We start from the raw sequence: 16,966 nt of genomic DNA, 5'->3' as shown, positions 1-16,966 counted from the left end.
CCATGGGGGGCGCCCCAGCCCACTAAGGGCTGGTTCCCTTCCCACTTCAGCCCATGGGGCCCTCTGGGACAGGTGGCCCCACCCGGTGGACCTCCGGGACCCTTCCGGTGGTCCCAGTACAATACCGATAACCCCCGAAACTTTCCCGGTGGCCGAAACTGGACTTCCTATATATAATTCTTCACCTCCGGACCATTCCGGATCTCCTCGTGACGTCTGGGATCTCATCCGGGACTGCGAACAACTTTTGGGTTTCCGCATACTCATATCTCTACAACCCTAGCGTCACCGAACCTTAAGTGTGTAGACCCTACGGGTTCGGGAGACATGCAGACATGACCGAGACGCCTCTCCGGTCAATAACCAACAGCGGGATCTGGATACCCATGTTGGCTCGCACATGTTCCACGATGATCTCATCGGATGAACCACGATGTCGAGGATTCAATCAATCCCGTATGCAATACCCTTTGTCAATCGGTATGTTACTTGCCCGAGATTCGATCGTCGGTATCCCAATACCTTGTTCAATCTCGTTACCGGCAAGTCTCTTTACTCGTACCGCAATGCATGATCCCGTGACTAACGCCTTAGTCACATTGAGCTCATTATGATGATGCATTACCGAGTGGGCCCAGAGATACCTCTCCGTCATACGGAGTGACAAATCCCAGTCTCGATCCGCGCCAACCCAACAGATACTTTCGGAGATACCCGTAGTGTACCTTTATAGTCACCCAGTTACGTTGTGATGTTTGGCACACCCAAAGTACTCCTACGGTATCCGGGAGTTGCATGATCTCATGGTCTAAGGAGAAGATACTTGACATTGGAAAAGCTCTAGCAAACGAACTACACGATCTTTGAGCTAAGCTTAGGATTGGGTCTTGTCCATCACATCATTCTCCTAATGATGTGATCCCGTTATCAATGACATCCAATGTCCATAGTCAGGAAACCATGACTATCTGTTGATCAACGAGCTAGTCAACTAGAGGCTTACTAGGGACACGTTGTGGTCTATGTATTCACACATGTATTACGATTTCCTGATAACACAATTATAGCATGAACAATAGACAATTATCATGAACAAACAAATATAATAATAACCATTTATTATTGCCTCTAGGGCATATTTCCAACAGTCTCCCACTTGCACTAGAGTCAATAATCTAGTTACATTGTGATGAATCGAACACCCATTGCGTCCTGGTGTTGATCATGTTTTGCCCTATGGAGAGGTTTAGTCAACGGATCTTCTACATTCAGGTCCGTATGTACTTTACAAATATCTATGTCTCCATTTTGAACACTTTCACGAATGGAGTTGAAGCGACGCTTGATATGCCTGGTCTTCCTATGAAACCTGGGCTCCTTCGCAAGGGCAATAGCTCCAGTGTTGTCACAGAAGAGAGTCATCGGGCCCGACGCATTGGGAATCACCCCTAGGTCGGTAATGAACTCCTTCATCCAGACTGCTTCCTGTGCTGCCTCCGAGGCTGCCATGTAATCCGCTTCACATGTAGATCCCGCCACGACGCTTTTCTTGCAACTGCACCAGCTTACTGCTCCTCCATTCAAAATATACACGTATCCGGTTTGTGACTTCGAGTCATCCAGATCTGTGTCGAAGCTAGCGTCGACGTAACCCTTTACGACGAGCTCTTTGTCACATCCATAAACGAGAAACATATCCTTAGTCCTCTTTAGGTACTTCAGGATATTCTTGACCGCTGTCCAGTGTTCCATGCCGGGATTACTTTGGTACCTTCCTACCAAACTTACGGCAAGGTTTACATCAGGTCTGGTACACAGCATGGCATACATAATAGAACCTATGGCCGAGGCATAGGGGATGACACTCATCTTTTCTATATCTTCTGTCGTGGTCGGGCATTGAGCCGTGCTCAATTGCACACCTTGCAATACAGGCAAGAACCCCTTCTTGGACTGATCCATATTGAACTTCTTCAATATCTTGTCAAGGTATGTACTCTGTGAAAGACCAATGAGGCGTCTCGATCTATCTCTATAGATCTTGATAGAATCAAGATAGTCATACCTGTGCTGTCGTAGAAGTGTTCCATGACATTACCAAAATTATCATCACGGAAGTGTGCACTTCCATGACAATAAATCGCGCGTCATAGAAGTGCTTTCGCCAAGGGTGACCGACACGTGGCATCCACCGTAACGGAACGCCGTTAAGCTATCGGGTCGGGTTTTGGATCCGATAACCCGTTAACAACCCCGACCAATGGGGATTTTCCACGTGTAAAATCATCATTGGCTGGAGGAAACACATGTCGGATCATCGTTGGGACAGATGTCATCCACTCATTGGATAGAAGGCGCCTATGATACGTCGACACGTGGCACGGCCCAACAGAGGCCCATTCCTGTGAAAAGGCCGGCCCGTTTGACTTGGTCAAAAGATGGCGGGCCGGCCCATGGAAAGCCTGTTAACGGCCTTCTCGCATATAGCCCATTTACAACCCGCTAACCCAAGGCCCGTTACGCCCTATCCGAATTAGGCCCAGTAGCGTCATCTGGGCCATCCAATATGATTCCAGCCCGTTTTCACTTCTGGCCCATGTATGGCCCATGACGTCTTTTGGCCCATATGAGGCCCTATGTAACTCTTGGCCTATTAACGGCCCGTGGTGAAACTGGCCCGTAATGAACAGTGTATCACTTTACACCCATTAACGGCCCGTGGTGAAACTGGCCCGTAATGAACAGTGTATCACTTTATACCCATTAACGGTCCGTTATTCCATTGGGCCGTTTCCAGCCCATGTTATCTTTCGGCCTTCTCAGAGCCCATTTATTCTTGGGCTCATTTCCAGCATTCGTTTACTTACGGCCCGTTACTGTCATTTTCTGCTTGTGGGCCAAATTCAGCCCGTGGTTACAGTCGGCCCGTTTGTGGTCCGTTAATACGTTAGGCCGTTTTCATAGCGTCATCAAATACAGCCTATTAATGATGGCCCGTTATGGTTGTCCCATGAACAGACAATTCCAACTCTAGCCCGTTTATGGCCATAATGCGGCCTGTTATTGGCCCATGTTTGGCCAATCGATCATACGGCCCATATAAGGCCCATTGATGATATGGCCCGTAGAAGGCCCATTGTTTCTACGGCCCGTAGAAGGCCTATTGTTTCTATGGCCCATAGAAGGCCCACTGTTTCTACGGCCCGTAGGAGGCCCAGTGTCACTACAGTAAATATTAGCCCATGGTTATTGTGGCCTAATTTTAAAAAATAGGTTATTGCAGCCACTAGCAAACCGCAAAAAAAGAACTGCACCGACTACAAGCAAACAAATAAACAAGACAACAAGGAAATAAATAAGCAAGCAACTTATGCTAGGCTATCACGGCTATTACACATATTACATCCACTGGGCATCAAAGTTTGCCACCAGTGCAAATATAGGGAACAAAGCAGCATATAAACGCCGCAGCAAAACAAGTCCAGAACTGAAACCACTTCAGAAGAGTTCAAGAAACAATATCCTAGGTACCCATAATGCTGGCAAGATGCTTAGCAAGCTTATTAACTTTCTCTTGTTTGGCGCTTAAATCCTCCAGCGCTTGCTGTTGCACAAGAAAGTACGCATCTGAATTCTGCAGGGACTTCCTCAGTCCTTCGGCTTCTTGCCGCAGCACAGCTGACTGATGCCTTTCAGCTTGTAGCTGAGACTGAAGAAGCCGAAGTGATTCAGGCAGCGAGTTCGAAGAGCTTGTGCCAGCGGCACTGGCCAGTAACTCGAACACTACATCAACGTAGGACTGTGGGGCTTTCTCACTGTCTACAAGATCGTTTTTATCACCTTTCTTGGAGACCAACAGGGTTGTCTCACTATCTTGAACCTTATCTGCATTACTTTCTCTACCATTGCATAGTGGGGTGCTCTTCTCCAATATTCTGTTTGCATACTACAAGAGAAACAAGCAGACACATCACAGGTTTAGCTTGTAGTATATGAAACTCATTTTGGTAAACCGGTTCAGTAGTAAGGTGGACAGGATAACAACATGAAACAAACATATATCTATGTACTATGGTCACTGTATTGTCCATATCATTCTAGTTTATGTTCCCTAATCAAGATAGAGACACAGTTCAACTCATATATTTTTAAGACACAACAGCATAGACAGAATATAAGTGTGAGAAACTACACAGCATTGGCAGCACTTGTAATGTGCATCACATGAGAAGATAACTATTTATACAACTTAAACTGAAATCAACATAGAGCAAGAAGTTAGAACAGCAATCCAGTTAAAGAAATAGGTTTAAAACATACCTGTTGCGCCATTGGAGTTTCAATTGGATCCTTCAAATTCGAAAGTAGTTGGTATGAGTAAATGCAGTGATGCAACAGCAAATGAGTATGGACTATAGCTACGGAATCTGACCTGAGAACAGTTGCTCTTCTGCTTTAAACGTGGAGTTTGGGTTAGCTGTGGTGGTCTTCATGCTTTGGGCACTGCAGTAGCTTTACAAACTGCTCGTGTGGGGGTACTCTGTGGTGGACATGGTGCTTTGTCAACTATAAGTGGGTTACTATCCGCTGGGGTTGCGGTTAGATGGGTTGTAGCTGGTTCTCTGCCCAACGGTGTAAGTGTGCAATCTGGAAGAGTCTCGATTATGTGTGCTGGGGCTAGTTTGTGGGCCAGTACAACCATGGTTCTATCTGCATCGACGGGTAGCACTGTCTTTTGTGAAGAACGGGTTTTTGCTCCCTTAGATACTGCCATCACCCCCTCCAATTCAAATGGCTGATAAACAAGAAAAGAAATTGAACGTCCAGACATTGTATGATAGACAGATGTGGTAATTCACATATATGTTGTCTAACCAAACAGGACAGCATGACACAATTTCACATATATGATGCCTAACTAAACAAGATAGCATGACACAGTTTCAGATATAAGATGGATAACTTAACAGGATATAATGGCATAATTCAACATATGATGAGTACCTAAACAGGATGACATGACAAAACTATATGATGTCTTTCTAAAATAGGTTGGGATGAAATAATTCACATACATGTTGTCTAAGTATACAGGATGGCATGATATAATTGACATAATTGATTCATATACTAAGCAGCTGGCACTCGCATGTATGATCTCTAAACTAAGTAGATAGAATTCAATATTGTGCATATGATGTCTAAACTAAGCAATGCAAGACACCATATGCATCATATGAGAAATATAAACATTGCAACTTAGAGCATACACCTCAGGTGGGATATAGGACTGGTCATCTGTCTCTGAATCCTCCTCTGAGGAGCTCCCTGTAACCATCGAGATATATGCTTCAACAGGTACCATTGCCTGCTCTGAAGACCTTGTTTTCACTCCAGATTTTTCCATAACCGGCTCAAATGGCTGATACACATGAAGAGTAGTTCAATATACACAGATTGTCGACAAATGGAATACGTGATGAAAAAAAAGATGGCATGAGATAATTCACATATATGATGCCTGGCTCCATGGCGGTGCATAATTCACATATATGATAACTGGCTGAAAAACATGGCATTGCATAATTCACATATCTGATATAGAAAGCAAACAGGAGGCATTCACACAAAGCATGTCTAATCTAAGCACATGGCATGGCAATGCAAGACACCATATGCATGATATGAGCAATATAACCCAGCCAAGTTAGAGCATGCACCTCGGGGGGGGGGGGAATACGACTGTTCATCTCTCTCTGAATCCTCCTCTAAGGAGCTATCTGTAGCCAGCAAGAAATCTGCATCGACAGGTAGCACTGACTGCTCAGAAGACCTTGTTTTCACTCCAGATTTTCCCATGACCGACTCAAATGGCTGATGCACAGGAAGAGTAGATGAATGTATAAACATTGTTGACAAATGGAATACATTATGGAAAAAATTATGGCACAATACAATTCACATATACGATGACTGGCTAAACAGGATGGCATTGCATGATTCACGTATATGATGCCTGGCTAAAGAAGATGGCATTGCATAATTCCCATATACCCCCTCCGTTCCTAAATATTTGTCTTTTTAGAGATTTCAAATGGACTACCACATACGGATGTATATAGACATATTTTAGAGTGTAGATTCACTCATTTTGTTCCGTATGTAGTCACTTGTTGAAATCTCTAAAAACACAAATATTTAGGAATGGTGGGAGTATGATATAGAAACCAAACAGGTGGCATTCACACAAAGCAAATCTAAACTAAGCTGATGACATATAAGATGTATAATGTAAGCAATGCAAGGCGCCATATGCATGATATGACCAACATCAGCATGCCAGGTTAGAGCAAACACCTCAGGTGGTAAACAGGCGTGGTCGGCTCCTTCTGAATCTCCATCTGAATAGTTATCTTCCTCTGGAATACAATCTGGAAATGCAGGAGGGGTGGGGGGCACTTCGCCCACCATGGAGCGGCAACTGCATGACATTATATTTGCACGCAACGGTCTTCTCTTTTTCTCTACATGTTCAGTACGATTGTGTACAATATCTGACATGCATAATAAAAAAATAGTTAGATTTTGTAAGGCCTAAGGGGTGCATGCAAAAATCAAGACTGATGGTAGCAAACGAGTGGATGGATCCAAAACTAATGATAGCAGGTAGATTATAGCTTCAGTTTAAAAAGATAGACAATGGATCATCTATTGTTTGTTGCCCACCCAACATGAACCACATAGAAGACCCCAGATTAACCAGATAGTAGACAGATACTATTCGTTGCTGGCTCGATATGAGACCCATGGGCAATTCAAAACTCAAGATTGAACGATAAAGTAGCAGGTAATAATAACCGATGTATAACGTAAGCAAACACGAAAGACTGCGACCTCTCTTCCGGAACTATGTAGTCCTCAGGTTCATCTGCTCAGTCGATGATGGTAATGCAGTTGGCGTGGCTGCCGGCAATGGGGAAGATGATCTGAGGCGGCGAAAGGAAGTCTGCAGGGGGGATCTCTGCTGCAGTGAACGCTTCTGTCGATGGTGCACCTCAGGTGGGGTGGATGACGGCACGACAGGAGCAGGACATAACACACAGAGTTTTCTTTGACGCCTATCTGAAAATGAAGTAAATCTGTAAGGGCTCCATAGAATTGGAGGATTCTATAAACGCAGGGACAGGAAAAACACAGGAATAGGATAGGAATGCACGTGCAAAACAGAGCATTTGGAAACATAGGATTTCAGTCAACCTGGGTGTTTGGCTCACATGAATTGGAAGAACAGAGGAATGGAGAAACAAAGAGATGCGACGAGTGTACAACCTCTTTGGCATAGCCTTGTGGACCTCAGCATCATTGGGTTGGACGTGGAGGATGGTGATGATGCTAGTGTGATTGTCGGAGGCGGGGAAGAAGATCCGAGGCCTCTGGAAACGGCGCCGAGGGTACTGCTCCGCTGTGATGGACGGTTTCGTCGTTGGAGCAGCTTCGCTAAGGTGTACGGCGACGAGGCTAAAGCATGACAAGACAGACAACGTTAATCTGAAGTGGGACCCTAATATCATCTGCAATAGATGATGTAAAATACATCACCAAAAAGTGCTAGATGTAAAACGCATCAGCCGCGCCATGGCCGCTCCGGCAGATGCTGCAAGTACTGTTCACTCTGAACTTAACTGAATAAAATGAACTTCATAGTAGAAACTATTTGAACTAGTAACAGAGCATTGCAATAGATGTTTAGGGCGTTCGAGCACTAGTAGCAGAGAAGCAGTGATCTAAATCAGCAGACGCTCGAGCAGGGAACGCACTAGCAGAGAGCAAGTCGTGCAGTAGCACCGCGAGCGAGTGCTAAAGCAGCAACTCCTGTAGCTGCCGGAGGTCGTGCAGCAGCAGCAGCAGCGCAAGCGAGAGCAAGAGCAGAGCAGCAGCACGAACGAAAGCAGGAGTAGTGCAGCAGCGCGACCGACAGCAAGAACAGAGCCGCAGCGCGAGCGAGAGCCGGAGGAGGTGCAACTAGTGCCGTTGTGGAAGTCACCGCTAAGGAAGCAACGACATGGGGGAGAGACGCCGTGGATGATGTGGCCGGCGACGGCGCTGTCGATGGAGACACGCCATGTCTGCTCGGTATCGAGCACCGGCAGCCCCGTGAGATCGAATAAAAGATAAAATGCAGCGGTGATTGCAGAACCTCCTTGGTGGCGCCTAGTTGGCCTCGGCTTCATCGGAGGAATTGGTGAGGGTGCTGCGGTTCCGGTGGGGCAGGTCAAGACGGCGCTGTGGGGATTGAGGTGGCGCGATGGACGAGGCGAACGTCGGGGTAACTCCTTGGAGGTGGAGGACGGGGCGGCTGATCCGGCGGGATGACGAGATCGACAACGGATCCTCATCCGGTGCGGTGGATGAGGGACGGCGAGCTGTTGCGGTGGACGACGTAGTCGGGGAAGAGTCTCCGGCTGGGCGGCGGTCGGGAGGCCGACGGAGGAGCGTGGGGTTTCACGGGTTTTGGCGGCCTCGGTGTACGAATGGGGGGGGGGGCGAAGGGGGAGGGGGAGCCAAGCTTAGGGACGCGCTTGTCCGAAATGTAGGGTAAGTTACCAGCGTACCCCCACCGGTTTTGACACCGCGATGTGGAGCTTCATTTCCGGCTGAGGGGTAGAAGGGGGATTTCGCGTGTCTGGGCTGCGGGAGCGATTTCGGATGAGGAGGAAGTTCTCACGCGCGTCCAAATTTCGGATAACAAGGCGCGGCGCGGGTTGAAGAAGCGGGAGTTTCAAAGCAGGTGAGACAAAAGATACTCGAGCTTGAAAATTTCGGGATAACAAGGTGCAGATTTCTTGTTCGGCAGAACAAACTTAACGTGTAAAAAAAACAATTCATACAAGACACAAGAGAGTCATGTCCCCTTTTACTATATTGCTATAGATGCCATTGAAAAAACTACAAGAAAAATGTAAAAAAAAATCGGGAGAACAAGATTACCCTGCACAGTATCAAATCGATTCGCACTTCCCTCAACAACAACAAAAAAATCAATTCCCACCAAAGAAAGAGTAATGTCCCTTTTTATATGATTACAGATGCCATGATCTCGAATTTCAATTTTTGAATCCACGTTATGTTGAATTCGAATATATCGTTAGGTGACCTTGCGGTTTATAATTGATGTAGTCGTACATTTTGATCTTCCATCATATATGAACATTTTACTCCACCATGTGAACATATATATTGTCGTCTACCATATGGACTAAATTTGAATCAATTTTCCTTATTTGAATACGATTGTTATCAAGTTATATAATAATTTAAATATTATCTTGATAACAAAAAACATACATATAGCAGTAATCATATTTCACTATGAACTACATGTACCATACGCTCTCCAATTCAAATATTTGTATCCATTTTATGTTGAATTCAAATCATAGTACATTATTGGTCTAGGTAGTGAGATGTTTGGGATAATCTAAACCCAATTTTCATACGTATAATTTTTGGCTGAATTGGGACAAGTTTTGGTATAATCCTCTTGCAAAACCGGAGATTCTCTCAACAAGCCTCGTGGTTCCGAGAGGGAACGTGTCACCTTTGTGTGCAAAACGATATACACTGCCTCCCCCCTGATTTTATTTATAGAGGCAACATAGAACTATATGAGTGCCTTGTTAAATTTTGGAATTATTTCGGGTTCATTTGGCCTTTTTATACATTAATTGAGTTTCTGGACTTTTAATGTGCATAATCTAAATATGAATTGCATGCACATGCTCCGGTGCACCAAAGTGGGTTGAAAAATCACATGTGTGTCCTTGGTTGAATTTCTAGGTCCCATGGAAGAAATGAGAATGAAATTCAAACATCTGGGCGTCATGACTCGGCCGAGAACATTGAGAAACTTTGATTTTAAATTCATGTAAATCCAAAACTCACCTGGAAATCATGAAACTTGGCATGGTGTCATGTCATGGCACTAACATGTTGTGGTAAAAAATTGGGCCGATTTGGAAGCTCGTGGTTCTAAGAGGGAACGTGCCACCTTTGAGTGTGAAACGATATACGCTGCCCCCCCTTGAGTTTCTTAACAAAGGCAACATAGAACTACATTAGTGCCCTGTTAAATTTTGGAATTATTCCGGGTTCGTTTGTCGTTTTTTATACATTAATTGAGTTTCTGGTCATTTAATGTGCATAAGTCAAATTTGAACTACAAGCACATGCTCTCGTGCACCAAAGTTGGTTGAAAAATCACATTTGTGTCCTCGGGTGAATTTCTAGGTGCCATGCAAGAAATGAGAATAAAATTAAAACATCTGGGCATCATGGCTCGGCCGAGAACATTGAGAAACTTGGTTTTAAAATTCTTGTAAATCCAAAACACGTCTGAAAATCATGAAACTTGGCATGGATGTCATGTCATGGTACTACCATGTTGTGGTAAAAAATTTGGCCGAATAGGAACAGATTTTGGTATAAGCTTCTTGCAAACCGAAGCTTCTCTCAAGAAGGCTCATGGTTTTGAGAGGGAACGTGCCACCTTTGAGTGCGAAACGATATACGTTGTCCCCCTTGAGTTTATTTACAAAGGCAACATAGAACTACATGAGTGCCCTGTTAAATTTTGGAATTATTCCGGCTTCGTTTGGCCTTATTTACACATTAATTGAGTTTTTGGTCATTTAATGTGCATAATACAAATTTGAACTACAAGCACATGCTCCCGTGCACCAAAGTTGGTTGAAAAATCACATTTGTGTCCTCGGGTGAATTTCTACTCCCTCCTTCCATCTATATAGGTCCTAATGCGTTTTTCGAGGCTAACTTTGACCAAACGTTAGAGCAATAATATATGACATGCAACTCACACAAAGCATACCTTCAAATTTGTATGTCAAAGGAGCTTCCATAATATAATTTTCATAGTATACATCTCATGTGCTATTAATCTTGTCAATAGTCAAAGGCTATCTTGAAAAACACATTAGGCCCTTAGATGGAAGGAGGGAGTAGGTCCCATGCAAAAAATGATAATAAAATTCAAACATCTGGGCATCGTGGCTCGGTCGAGAACATTGAGAAACTTGGTTTTAAAATCATGAAACTTGGCATGGTGTCATGTCATGGTTGTACCATGCCGTGGTAAAAAAATTTGGCCGAATAGGAACAAATTTTGGTATAAGCTTCTTGCAAATCGGAGCTTCTCTCAAGAAGGCTCGTGGTTCTGGGAGGGAACGTGTCACCTTTGTGTGCATAATTCAAATTTGAAATACAAGCACATGTTCCAGTGCACCAAAGTTGGTTGAAAAATCACATGTGTGTCCTCCGGTAAATTTCTAGGTTCCATGCAAGAAATGGGAATGAAATTCAAAATTCTGGGCGTCGTGGCCGGGTTGGAAACATTGAGAAACTTAGTTTTTTAATTCCTGTCAATCCAAAACACGCATGAAAATAATGAAACTTGGCTTGGTGCCATGACATGGCACCAACATGCTGTGGTAAATTTGTAGTCCGATTTGCAAAGACGCACACATTAACAATCAACAAAGTCATTTTGGAACAAGTGTTGTCACGTTACAATCGGAAACACAAGTATTATTGAAACCGTGGGCGTTCTACTTACTAGTACCATTTACGTGCCGCCACACGTCCCCATTTTTTATTAGCTAGGAGGCGCCGTGCAGGGTAACTATTTGAGTACGAGAGGCGTGTGATCAGATCCCTGCGCGCGCTTATCGGGAGGAGAGCCCTTTAACATCCATCTGCCATCCACCTCTCTCCCAAGGTCTCCATTAATGGCGCCCGAGCCTCTGTTTAATGGCGTGGCATGTCTCACTCGACTGAGATTTAAGAGAGAAAAAAGAAAATCTGAAAGCACGGATCTTGATGTAAGATTCGACGGACCTATATAGCATCTACTGCGACTTGCATGCATGCGTTGTAATTAATGCATTGGTAAACGCAAATTATTGAAATATATCAAGTGCAGTGCTTTGATGTGTCGCGTCAACTCGTACATCAACGAGAAGTTTGATTATCCTCTCCCTCACGGACTTAACTGCACCTGCCTTTGGCTGTATGACAGGTTGGCCACACACCTGTCGGGCCCACCTGTCATACACGCAAAGGCAGGAGCGTCCCTCCCTCGCCCATGAGCGTGGTGGCTGGCAAGACTAGGAGAAGCTTTCGCTACACGCTCTCCCTGCCGCACGCGGTGGACATGCAGCAGTTCAATCGGTGTCAAATGGCCAGAAGCGTGCTGTAGTACTCCTCCAGTGCAGTAGTACTCCATCATTGTTCGACTTCCCGAAGAGGCGAAGAGCCAAGCGCAGCCCGGACGTTCGTGTGGCAGTTTCATGTGTAGAGTAGTCTAGGATAGCGTGTACCGTGCCTGTAATCTTAAAATCGTTGGGGTCGGCTCCATGCTATGTGGCCGTCTCGAAGTTTAAAAAAATTAAAATAGTCTTTTGGCCCTACCTAACACCCTAGTGATTGTAGTTTGCACGCTCATCTGGTCAAGATAGGAATATATATTTTAATTTGTTTTTTTCGAAAAGGGGGGACTCCCTGGCCTCTGCATCAGAACGATGCATACGGCCACATATATTTTAATTTGTGGTGGGTAAATGTTAGAGGTTGCAGCAAATATATTGTACACTGCGGGTCTTTCAGCCAAGTTTAGAGGCAAGCATGTGGGGCCAGTGCTATGATGTGTCGCGTCAACTCATACAATGAGGAGAAGCTTGATTTTACTACACGCCTTCTCCCTCACCCATGCGCCCGGTTGCTCACAAACGAGGACAGGCTTTTGCTTAGTAGTACTTCTACAACAAGCTATCCGTCCCGCTCGCGGTGGACGGACATGCAGCAGTGGATTCGACACTGTAGAAGCAGTAGTAGTAACATCATTGTTCGTCTTCTCGAAGAGGCGAAGAACCAAGCGCAAACCAAACGTTGCAGTTGCGAACATTGGAGCACACATATAGCCAGGCTCTTGCATGAGACAAAATTGCTATGTGAGCCCACTATTGTTTTCTACTGCTGGTTCACTGGGCTACCGTGGTTCGCACTGCTGGTTCACTGGGCTGCCGTGGTTCGCACTCCTCCGACCTGAGTAGTACTCCCTCCGTTCCTAAATATAAGTCTTCGTAGATATTTCACTGTGGACCACATACGGATGTATATAGATGCATTTTATGTGTAGATTCACTCATTTTTCTCCGTATGTGGTCCATAGTGAAATCTCTCCAAAGACTTATATTTAGGAACGGAGGGAGTAGTATAGTACTAGTATATACCGCATCATTCTTTGCTCCTTCTTACTACTCCGACATGTGGGAGAGCCAGCATCTGGGTTGACGTGTCATGCACCAGATTAGAGCGCGGAACGGAAGGGGGGCATCACCCCGGTCGGAGCGCCAGTAATTCATGACTATAGTGAGTGGTCATATCACAAGTCTTTCCAGCAGTAACGCGCCATCAAATCGCACAGCCCCACTCGCTCACCCTCCTCGCCTCTCTGTCAAACCGCCTACCCGAAAACTGCCGCGCGTACTGCCCGGGAAAAGCCCCGCCCTCAACTTTTAACTACGCGAAAATAGTTCGAGCTTGTTCGTTCTATATAAATACAGTACTTAATGTATGTTTATTCACCCGTGGGGTTGTTCAATGAATGGAGGGGTGGGGAGCACAAGTGAACAATACTGTAGTACTACTATTAGTAAGTAGGAGTCGTACAGTAGTCACCTTAAATAGAGAGTTTCTTTTCTTTAATGCCATGTACACAAATTGAAACGCTTGTTGTGGAGAGAAAAAAGATAATCACTCCACTATATATGGACACAGGGGCCTGAGCGCTTGATTTACTAGGGTTGCTCTCTTCATTCCCTCATCCTCTCCAGATATAAACAAGACACCGGTAGCGACATTTTCGCTCTGCTTACCGCTGGTCACAGATCCGGCTGGGTCCCTTCGGCCGGTGTGTGTAGAGGACTAAAAGGTGCATCGTTCACGCGGTCATCGTCGCCGAGGGAGGAAACCCACAGCTGCCGGAGGGGCCCGATCCTCTTCCCGTGCCGTTCTCTCCGACACAGCGCCGGCTCGGGAGGTCCTCCTACCCTTTTTCCTCCCTGTCGTATTCTCCGCAGATCCGACCTGCCGCTGCCGACATCCCGGCGACTCTCAGGTATAAGTTCTTAGAAAGCGGCCTTGCTCTACTGCCCCAGCTCCCCACGTGTCTGCATGTGCATCTTTTTCTACTCCCATCAGCTCTTCCAAAGCCACCTAAATTTTTAGTATTATTAGAGGTAAAGCTACTTCATGCATTCGAATCTAGGGCTTTGTTCAAACAACGAAGAAAGGGGGGAAAGTTGTAGCATGAATCTAGGACTTGATTCAAAGAGGAAATAATATGGTGAAAGTAGTAGAGACCGGATACCCAACCGGTCTCTTGGTTGAAAAGGGAAATAATGGGAAAACGCAGTACAAACTGGATAAGGAACAGATCTATTATTGGTTGAAAAAAGGATAGAAAGTGGCGGCTGGTGGACAAGTCAACAGAGTATGTCCAGGATTAGATTTGCTGCCATCACATAGTAAAAGGTCTCCAGGATTAGGTTTGCTTCCCTCACATAGTAAAAGGTCTCAGGATTAGATTTGCTGCCCTCACATAGTGTCCCCACGGTCCCATGCCCTTAAACCAACTCTTTAGCTGCTGTTGATTTACTGTGTCTGGTAAACAAGCAATGCCACCATTAAAGTAATCCCATATTTGAGGAATCTCATTGTTGATCGTAATGCTTCTGGTAACATGAAGCATTGCTGACGTTTTAAAATTTCTACTGTCCTTGCGTGATTGCCATGAACATAATTAAGATGCTTCTTTTCATTTTGCATATGTTTCGTATATTCTTATTGACCAGCAACTGTTTACTTTCTATCTTTTTGTGCAGATAGGGATATCCATTTCACCTTGTTGCTATTGTGACCTTTTGGTGAACTGCACAAAACACTTTTTTGGAATGAGTGTCTTGTGCAGTTCAACTAAAATGTTACATGGGCAACATCTCTCAATTTTGGTGGAACTGCACAAAATGGTGATTGGAGTTTCCAAAATCTCCGTCAAATTCTGCTGGTAATCTCGTGCAACATTTTATTAGCCTTTGCAAGATGAGCCGTAGCTGAATGATGCAATCTTTGCTTCATTTCAGGTGAACTGCAGAAAAAGTGGCATGAATTGAATCATCGAGTGGAGCTGCAGGTTGACTTCCACTAGTGCCAGTATTATAGTAATCATGCTCTTTATTATCTGCGCTGTGCAAACAGGAATACTCAACTACAGATGTTGTGACGGTCAAGAGCATTCACCAAGTTCTTCGATTGTATGACATGGCTAGCCAAGATGGATTTAATCCTGATATTCACTTTATCAAAAGGCTCTAATGGGTTGGTTCTGAATCTTGCAAGCTGGGAATCAGTGAGATGTGTAGGCATCTTTGTTGTACTTATTATTTGAATCTTATTTGTTGGTTCTGAATCTTGCAAGCTAGGAATCAATGAGATGTGTAGGCATCTTTGTTGTACTTATTATTTGGATCTTATTTGTTGGTTCTGAATCTTGCAAGCTGGGAATCAATGAGATGTGTAGGCATCTTTGTTGTACTTATTATTTGGATCTTATTTGTTGGTTCTGAATCTTGCAAGCTGGGAAACACGACATGATGATGCAGAGGACAACAACCATAACAAACAGTTCAAAATTGGTAGTATTATCTTTGTGAATTGCGACAAATGTGCTGATCGTGTGCGTCCTGAGAATAATAATTATAATTGTTGTGCATGTTGATCCTGTGGCACTGATAGAATGAGCGAATGCATTGCTTGTTTTAAGTATAAATTTCTATTAAAGCTAATTAAATTTAAGTAAAGTGACGACTAACTCCTGTTATTACAGTACCAATACAGACCCGCTCGTGAACCGACGTGTGGCCGAGGGTGCATCTTCTGCCGGGCGTGCAGCGGACGAGGGAGGGGTAGTAACTGTTGTCGCCTGTACACACTCAGCTTACTGTTGAATCCAGTTCCCCAAGAGCTGAAAAACGAACTGCCGCCGCCTACGCTCTCATTCACTCGAAGAGACTCCAATGGCGATCTGAGGGGTGAGCCTGCTGGATATGGACTTTAGCAAGGAGTTCCCCTTTGAGTTCGCCGTTTAGTCCTATGGCTGCACCAAGTTGAATGTGATGTACACCAACGATACGGACTCGGTGAAGCTCTGCGTCGCCTCAGTCCTATGGCTGCACCAGGTTCTGGAGCATTCGCCCGTTTCATCGCCAGTGCCGACTGCACCTTCGCTACGGTGGAGAGAAGGAAGAACGCGACGATTCGGTCATCTGGTGCAACAAGCTTGTCGACATCCAGAAGCAATACAAGATCATCAGCAACGGGCAGGAGAAGGACTCCGTGGTTGACCTCGCTGAGACCATCATCGACCCCTGATACGCCAACATGAAAGAAGACGACCTGAACACGTGGGAGGTACCTCTGAATCTAGCCTACATAACCTACGCGGCCAGGGACGCATACGCATGCTACGACATGTACAGGCGGATCTTGGACATGAGGGCGTGTCTGCTTCCCGTAACCGACGAGTACACGGACAGCCGCAGCGTCATGATCAAGCGTGCCAGGAAGGTTTAGATGTTGTACTTTATCTGTTTATAAGCACCTTTATCATCTAAGTGTTTCATGCATTAGCCTATGTGTCGTAATTATCTGTTTTGTCCGAAATATTTCTTTTAAGAACCCATTAACCTAATTGCTTTTTTAGTGGCTATTTGCTTATGTATGTAAACTAGTTCACTTGTCCGTAAAAAAACTAGTTCACTCGGGTGCCGTGCTTTGAATCTCCTTCCTCCCAACATATTCCCCTCCTCAGGTGGACCCAGCAGGTCTCTGAATT

This window comes from Triticum aestivum, chromosome 2D (genome assembly GCF_018294505.1).
Source record: "Triticum aestivum cultivar Chinese Spring chromosome 2D, IWGSC CS RefSeq v2.1, whole genome shotgun sequence".
NCBI classification, from domain to species: Eukaryota; Viridiplantae; Streptophyta; class Magnoliopsida; order Poales; family Poaceae; genus Triticum; species Triticum aestivum.
This window is presented reverse-complemented; position numbering follows the sequence as displayed.